We start from the raw sequence: 8,712 nt of genomic DNA on the forward strand, positions 1-8,712 counted from the left end.
CTACAGAATCAGCTAACCTGCCTGGGCTTATAGGGCTCACAGAGAATGAAGCGACAACCAGGGAGCCTGCATGGGACTGACCTAAGCCCTCTTCATATGTGTTACAGCTGTGTAGCTTGGTCTTCTTGTGGGGCTCCTGACAGTGAAAGCAGGGATGTCCCAGATCTTTTGTCAATTTTTGGGACCCCACCACTTATACTGGGTTGCCTTGTCCAGCCTTAATACAAGGAAATATGCCTAGTCTTACTCCAACTTAATATATCCTGTTTTATTGATAACCATTGGAGGCCAGCCCTTTTCTGAATAGAAACGAGGAGGAGTGGATGGGGGGGGGGCACAGAGGAGTTGGAAGACGGGGTGGGAGGAGATGAGGGAGAGGAAATTGTGATCAGGATATAAAATAAACAACAAATAAAACAATTTTTAAATAAATGACAAATTTCCTGACCCTCACCGGCAGTAACAGCTGGAGAAGCCAGCCCCGCACCCATGGGAAGCTGGTCCCAGTAGTACGAGACTGGAGAACTAGCTTGATTGGGAGGAAGGATTCTAGGTGGAAGTCCGGGCTGACTAACTCAGCTACCACCCAGCTCCATAGTCAGGATTTTGAGTTTGCCCACCCCAACATCTACCCCATCTACAACCTGTTGGAGTGTATGAAGGGACAGATCCTTCCAAACCATAGCCTCAGGATCTCCGTATCTCCGGGTAACAGCAGGATATTCCAGGGGCATTTTGGTGAGGGTTCAGTATTGGTATAGAAGAAGCCAGAGCAGACCAACATTTCATTGTAATGAACATTTGCAAGTAAAACTGTGTGGGTAAAAGGGTCTACTGTGTGACAAATCACAGCTCCTATGCCACTCCAACAAACAAATATGTGACAGAGAGTCAGAGGTAGGCAGGATGGAGCAAAATGGGTTTTTCTTTTCTTATTTTTTTGGGGGAGGCTAAAGGGTGGATGTGGACATGAAAAGACTAGGAAATGAGTGGTATTGGGGTGCATGATGTGAAATCTCCAAGCTGGGGAGCAAGTATCCAAATGCCTGAGACTTACAGGGACATGTCATTCATAATACCAGAGTATATCTTATCTACCCATACTCCTTATAATTCCTTCAAATTCCCAGGCCCCCATGACCCTCGTTCTTTTGTGGCACTGGAGGATGGACCTCGCAGCTCTCTTCCAGACACCCAAACTGGGTATATTTTTTTCTAAATTATTGTTTCTTATTGCTGTTAGTGGGGATTTTTTGTTCTGTTTTTAAGACAGGAGCTGTCTATGCAGGCCAACCTGGACTTCAAATTTCTAAATTTCTCAGACTGGCCTCAAACACAGGCCTCTCCTGTTTTAGCTTCTCAAGTGCTTTTACTACCGTGCCTGGTGAAAGCCACAAATATTAAAAGGAACATACATAAACATAATAAAGGCAATATACATCAAACTAAATGGAGAGAAACTCAAGGTGATTCCTCTAAAATCAGGAACAAGACAAGGCTGTCCACTCTCTCCATATGTCTTCAATATTGTACTTGAAATTCTATCTAGAGCAATAAGACAACAAAAGGAGATCAAGGGGATACAAATTGGAAAGGAAGAAGTCAAAATTTCATTATTTGCAGATGATATGATAATTTACATAAGTGACCCCAAAAAATTCTACCAGGGAACTCCTACAGCTGATAAACACCTTCAGCAATGTGGCAGGATACAAGATCAACTCAAGAAAATCAGTAGCCCCACTATATACAGACGATAAAAAGGCTGTAAAAGAAATCAGGGAAACAATTTACAATAGCCACAAATAATACAAAATATCTTATGGTAATCCTAACCAAACAAATGAAAGACCTGAATGACAAGATTAAATCTCTGAAGGAAGAAATGTCTGAGAGAAATGGTTGTTTTTGGAGTCAAGTGCAGCTACTGGATGCATGACAGACCAACTGCATCAAGGAGCTGTGGTAAGGAAGATGACTTTATTTGAAAAGCCAGCTGAACTAGAAAACGGAAACCTCTTTTTCAAAGTCCATCATATATTTTCAAGCCAGTGAAGGCTTTTTTTAAAATTATTGTTTTTATTTTAAGTCTATTTGTATTTTGCTTGTATGTATGACTGTGCACCATATGCACAGCTGGTACCTGTGGAGGCCAGCAGAATATGTTGTAACCCTTGAAATTGGAGTTATAAGTGGTTGTGAGCCACTATGTGGGTGCTGGGAATCAAACCTTGGTCATGTGGATGACCACCAAGTGCTCTTAATCACTGAGCCATCTCTCCAGACCCAAAAGACTTTTGTAAAAATGGGCAGTTTAAGGAAGTGGAATAAAATGGTTGAAAGATTGAAACTTCAGGCCAAGGGCACTATAAGAGGCAGCTATGTATGTTGGATGCCATTTAGACTTTCTAAATTTCTGTAACTCAGAACACATTCTTGTAAGTATAGATAGATGGTCATCTCTTCTAGTCTCATTCTGTTGCTGTGATAAAATACTCTGACAAAAAGCAACTTGGGGGAGGAAAGGGCTTATTTGGCTTATAGTTGCAGGTTGCAGCATTTCAATAAGCAGCATTCCTTTGTGGTTTCGGCTTCAAGTTCCTGTCTTGACTTCCTGCCTTGCTGTTCCTTGGGGATGTACTCCAAGCTGTAAGATGACATGAACCCTTTCCTCCCCAAGTTGCATTGGTTATGATGTGTAGCATACCAACAGCCACCTAACTAGGACAGAAGGCTACTGGAAGAGTAGGCAATAGAGGAGGCCATGGGGTTCATAGCAGCCAATGATGAGAAGCCAGAGGAGTATGGACTGGCTGTGTTTACATAGGTGTCTCAGAGGGAAGGCTATTAAGGGGGACTCAAGACTAGAGAGAACTTTGAGGGTTAATCAGTGTGGTAATATATTATTTATGATTTATTAAAACTTGACTGAGGTTCAGAAAGAAAAGTCAGCCACAAGCTACAGAGGTCAGGCAGTGGTGATGCACACCTTTAATCCCAGCAGCCATAGATCTAGGTAGTGGTGGTATACACCTTTAGTCCCAAGACTCAGGATTAAGAGGTAGACGGATCTCTGTTAGTTTAAGGTCACACTGGCCACACAAAATTGATTCAGTCCTAAAGAGAATCAGCTCGCACAAAGATGATCCCAACACTTGGGAACACACGCCTTTAATCCCAGCACTAGGGAGGCATACAAGCAAAGGGTCTCATGTGGAGATGGATTCTCTTCAGCCACAATGAGGAGAGAGAGCCTTTTGCCTCTGAAGACTCGTGGGGACAGGATTGTCATTTCAGCTGGGTAGAGGTAAGATTTACTGTCGTGGCTGCTTTGCTTTTCTGATATTCAGCTTGAAGCTTGAACTCCAATGTCAGTTTCTATATCTTTTATTTTTTGTGCTACAATTCAGGGGGATTGTAGGTGTTCCTCTCCAACTCTTTGGGGGTGTTCCTGAATGCAAAACCACAAGATTAATGTTATTTCACCAGGAGTGGGGCTAGAGGTCTGAACTTCTTGAGGAGGGAATCCCAGCCCGTGGTCCATGGGAACACTTCAGCTGAGTCATCCAGTAGCAGGTAGGGAGGGATCTTCACTGATGCCCATTGAAGCAGGGACAACGTGGCTAGAAACAGAGCCTCCAACTTCCACTAAAGTCCACTTCGGTAGCCACAGTAACCTGTGGAAAGGATAGTCCCAGGGACTCTGTGCAGGGTGTGGCCTCTCCGTACAGCTTTTGGCAGCTGGGTGCAGAGTCCCACACGTATATTCATGTCTCGGAGAAGAGTAGGTGCCTTTTGCTAGATTCTGAAAGGCTGAAGGGCAGAGATCACACGTTCTTGTCACCACTACCGTGTCTCCTTTCTCATGGAGTGCCCTCCTCTGCTGCAGGTGACTTCCCTGTTGACTACCCAGAAAAGCAGCTGAGACCTGAGACCTCAGGGCCCAAGACTAAGCTGTAATCAGTCAGCCCAGGGGCACAACGGCTGCATCCAGGAAATCTGCCATGCAGGCCCCCTCAGTGAGCCACCAAGACCCTCTGCCTCGAAAGAATGCCACACCCTGGGAAGCCTCCTACCAACGCTTCAGTCAATTCCAATATGAAGAAGCAGCTGGGCCTCGAGAAGCCTTCTGCAAGCTCTGGGAGCTTTGCTGTCAATGGCTGAAGCCACAGATACGGTCTGTGGACCAGATCCTGGCGCTGTTCGTGATGGAGAAATTCTTGCAAATTCTACCTGCAGACACAGAGGCCGGCCGGATCGTGCTCAGTGAGGAGACCAGAGAAAGAGTGTTCGCCCTGATAGAAAACCTGCAGAAAGACAACGGGGAGCCAGAGAACAGTGTTGGGGTTTGTTGATCTTGGATCAAAAGAAGTGCCCAGGCATCTGGGTCAAGATGAGACTTTCTGTCCCCGTGTCATTCCTCAGCCCCCAGCCTTCCCCAGAGTCCTTTTCAACCTTCTCTTCCGTGGGAGTCAGCTGGAGTTAGCATACGGGTCATAGGTTAGGGGTCAGAGGTCCCTCTGTACCAGACCCTGTGCCCTCTCTACAACACACAAATGGCAATGCCTCGTTTGTTGTCAATGAAGGAAATTCTCAGGCAGCAGAACTTCTCTGTATATGCCAGTCAAAATAACACATTGTCCTATGGCTTGCAGTACAATTCTGTCTGTGGGACATCTTTGTCTCGGGAGCCCATAATAGTTTTTGTTGTTGTTTCCTTTGTTTGTTTGTTTTTGTTTTTTGAGACAGGGTTTCTCTGTATTGTTTTGAATGCTGCCATAACAGTTTTACCCTTGTCAAACACTGCTTAGCTGGGTGTAGTGAGACATCCACCCCACCCACACCTGTAGCACTGACCATGCCCGCTTGGGTGGACACAGGTACAGATGTGAAGGAGGGCAGGACTAGATCTGGGGTCCTGGACCCCAGGGCACTCTCTTGCCTCCAGTGGGGTCACAGAGGACAGCCTGGGTGGATCCTTGGAGCTGGAACCTGCAGTGGTCACCCGCTTCTTGTGTTAAGTGCATTCTCCCTGAATAAACTTCGCTTAACCTGTACTGAGTCTAGTGAATCTTGATTCCCATGCAATAGCTGGGTGTACAGGCACACTCCCGTAGCTCTGATAATCTGTGGGTAAGGCAGGAAGATCACTTGATACCATCCATCCTATATCCAGATATACATCATAGTCTTCCTACCCCAAAGAAATTCTTCCTATGTGGCGGTATGAAGTCACCCACAGCATTTATAATTTTAAGAAAGAGATAATTTCTGGGCTGTCAAAGAGGCTCAGCAGGTTTAAGGCACTTGCTGCCAAGCCAGATGGCCTGAGTTCATTTCCCAGGGCCCGTACAGTAGAAGGAGAAAACTGAGTCCCCACAAGTTGTCCTCAGACTTCCACATGTGCTCATACATGCACGTGGTCACATAAATAAGTAAATATAATGCAAAGTAAAAAGAAAGAAAGATACAATTTCCATCTAAGTAGGACTATCTCAAATTCTTTAGCACCCTCTGGCTGTCAGTGCATAGAATTGTTTTTAACATCCAAAAACGTTGATTCAGCATATCCACAGAGGCATTGTCTTCATGCTGTCACACACAGACACAAACACAGATAAGGCACAATAGTCATATTTGGCCCGAGCATATTCTTTTGAGGTTCATTTATATGTCCTTATATGCCTTAGCCCATCATTTAAATAATGGTTACTTTTTATTATGTCACTCACTGTGTCACACACACTACAGCTTCCATGATGAGATTTTTCTTTTTCTTTTCTCTTCAATTTTATTTGGGGGGTGTAAAGGCAGAGGGCAGGACATGAAGGAATGGGGAGATGAATAGGATGGGGATGCAAGATGTGAAAGTCACAAAGAATAAATAAATTTTCAATGGATACTTTAATGCCAGTTTCCTTTGTTCACTTCTCAACATCTTCTGCAGACATCTCTATGACTCCAACACATGAATTAGCATGTTGCTTTCCTTTGCTGTGATTGCAACAATAGTATCTACAACAGCAAGGTAAAGCTTAGCTCCAGAAGGTAAGCCTGGGCACGTGGTATTTGCTCTGCTGAGTGCAAATTCGATGGCCCCTTTATCAAGCTGCTGATATGGCAAGATAAGAGGATATTTATGAAATAATCTTAGGGTTGGATACAAAGGCTCTTCTCTCCATCTAAACAACATCATTCTCCATTTACTATAAGCATTTCTATGCGTTCATAGCATCCGACAATTCCCACAATATCTTTCTCAGACATGATTCAATTAAGCCATGGGTCAATACCAGAAATTGCTCTACCAATCTATTTTTAATGCCCATAATAAAAAAGGTTTTCAACTGGATTCGCCTGAACAGATTTTCTTTTTCATCAAATTTCTTGAATGTGATCCAAGGTGAAGGAGGCAATGATAGTATAGGGCCCAGTGTGATAGGAAATTGAATAAGTAAGGGTCTGGCAGGGCCTCTTCCATGGGGAAGGCTGGAACTAATAGTTAAGGATGCTGTCATTATCTGGAATGTGTGGGATTACTGAAGTCACATGTCTCCCTGTAGTTCATGGTTGGATGCACATGGAAGAGCTGTGTCTTGGTTATGATTTTATTCATTGTTAGTAATTTACTATCCTTGCAGTCATTTCTGCAAAACATAATTTTTATTCTAAAAAGACAATCACTTTTACAAGACAACATGACCAAGTAAATGTCTTGGGTAACAAAATTAGATGGCTCTAGGAAACTGAGCAGCTGTTTTGCTAAATATATTCAACACTAAAAACAGAAGCTTTAGAAAATATAACAGGCATTTGGTCTTGGTATTTACTTTCACGAATCAAAGAGAAGGATGGGGAAGGATCTGAATGGAAAAACACCTATAAAACAGTCCAATAGTACAGCATTTCTGTTTTCCACCCACAGTACACAGACACAGCACAGAAACTGTAGACATAGCCTCAGATGTGAAAATACAGGATCCTTCTTGTAGTCACAAATACAGATCCTTCAACTAAAAACTCAGTGTCCAAACTGAACATCAGTCCCAAAGTCACAGTCTTAAGCAAGGAATCCATTCACATCATAGCTTCTATATAATTGCTTTGATTTTCAGTTTCAGAAACCCAAGGGTTACATTTAATTACCATGAACACACAACATTACATACCACCTAAATCAACAAAAGAATCTCAGAAGCAAAAAATGTGTTGTCCAATATACCTGAAAGAACTCCCCCCGTGACTCCTCAAATCTTAAAATACTAGAGTAGGAAGGGAGCACTAGATTCACAAGAAGATCATTGTTCAGGACAGGATGATCTCAGATTCCCACAACCTTGTCTCCCGTACTGTGCTGTTGCTTCCACCATAAGATCATATAGCCTGTCCTGAGGGTCAGCACCCAGCCTGCACAACCTGACTCCAAGCTCACAGCAGAGTGCAGGTTATGGCAGGCCTTCCCAGGGTTCTGTGAGTTCTGTTTCACCTGCCTGATAGAGAAATACATTGAGAAATACTACTCACTTGTGGTGCCATAAGCAAGTCTAATATATCAGGCGAAAGCCTGGAGATTTAATTGAAAGACAAGATGTCCAGTTGTTTGTGCTAAGAGGTCTCTCTTTTATTGCAGAGAGGGAGCGGCCTTATATACAGGCTTGCAACACAGTGGGAAAACCCCAGGTGGACGACATCATGGTTTCCTCCTGCTAGAAGTTGATGTCAGTGGGGCAAGGCCGAGGCTGTAAGCCAGGACTAGAAAACAGGATGCACTTGAACTGGAAAACAGGATGGACTTGTTGACTGACCAGTGACTCACAGAGACCCTATGGGGCCTGGGGCCCAACACCTACTTCTGTTCTTCTTTCAGGTGTGACCCTTTAATACAGTTCCTCATGCTGATGGTCTACACAGTGGTTCTCACCCTTCCTAATGCTGTGACCCCTTAATACAGTTCCTCACGTTGATGGCCTAGACAGTGGTTCTCACCCTTCCTAATGCTGTGACCCTTTAATACAGTTCCTTATGTTGATGGTCTACACAGTGGTTCTCACCCTTCCTAATGCTGTGACCCTTTAATACAGTTCCTCATGCTGATGGTCTAGACAGTGGTTCTCAACCTTCCTAATGCTGTGACCCTTTAATACAGTTCCTCATGCTGATGGTCTAGACAGTGGTTCTCACCCTTCCTAATGCTGTGACCCTTTAATACAGTTCCTCATGTTGATGGTCTAGACAGTGGTTCTCACCCTTCCTAATGCTGTGACCCTTTAATACAGTTCCTCATGCTGATGGTCTAGACAGTGGTTCTCACCCCTTCCTAATGCTGTGACCCTTTAACATAGTTCCTCATGTTGTGCTGACCCCCAACATAAAATTATTTCTTTGTTACTTCATAACTGTAATCTTTCTACTGTTGTGAATCATAATGTAAATATCTGATATGCAGGATGGACTTAGGAGACCCTTGTGAAAGTGTCATTCAACCCCAAAGGGGTCTCGACTCACAGGTTGAGAACCATTGTTTTAGGTGGGTAAGAAGCAGCACACTTAGCTGGTATATGGCTAAGAAGACTTACAGCAAGCTCAGAAGGCCGAGATAAATCCCAAATGGTTACGTGTGGAGACCTACAGCAAGTGAGTAATTGTGCCGGCTAACTTTATGTCAACACAGGTGAGAGGAGGGAATACCAACTGAGAAAACACCTCTGTAAA

The 8,712-nt window shown here is 43.9% G+C and overlaps 1 pseudogene; it reads right to left on the reverse strand.

Annotated features, from left to right (window-relative positions):
• Positions 1-5,663: 5,663 nt before the first annotated feature.
• LOC101824311 lies at positions 5,664-7,536 on the reverse strand (annotated as a pseudogene).
• Between the last annotated feature and the right edge of the window lie 1,176 nt (positions 7,537-8,712).

Source organism: Mesocricetus auratus, unplaced genomic scaffold, assembly GCF_017639785.1.
Source record: "Mesocricetus auratus isolate SY011 unplaced genomic scaffold, BCM_Maur_2.0 Super-Scaffold_100003, whole genome shotgun sequence".
NCBI lineage: Eukaryota > Metazoa > Chordata > Mammalia > Rodentia > Cricetidae > Mesocricetus > Mesocricetus auratus.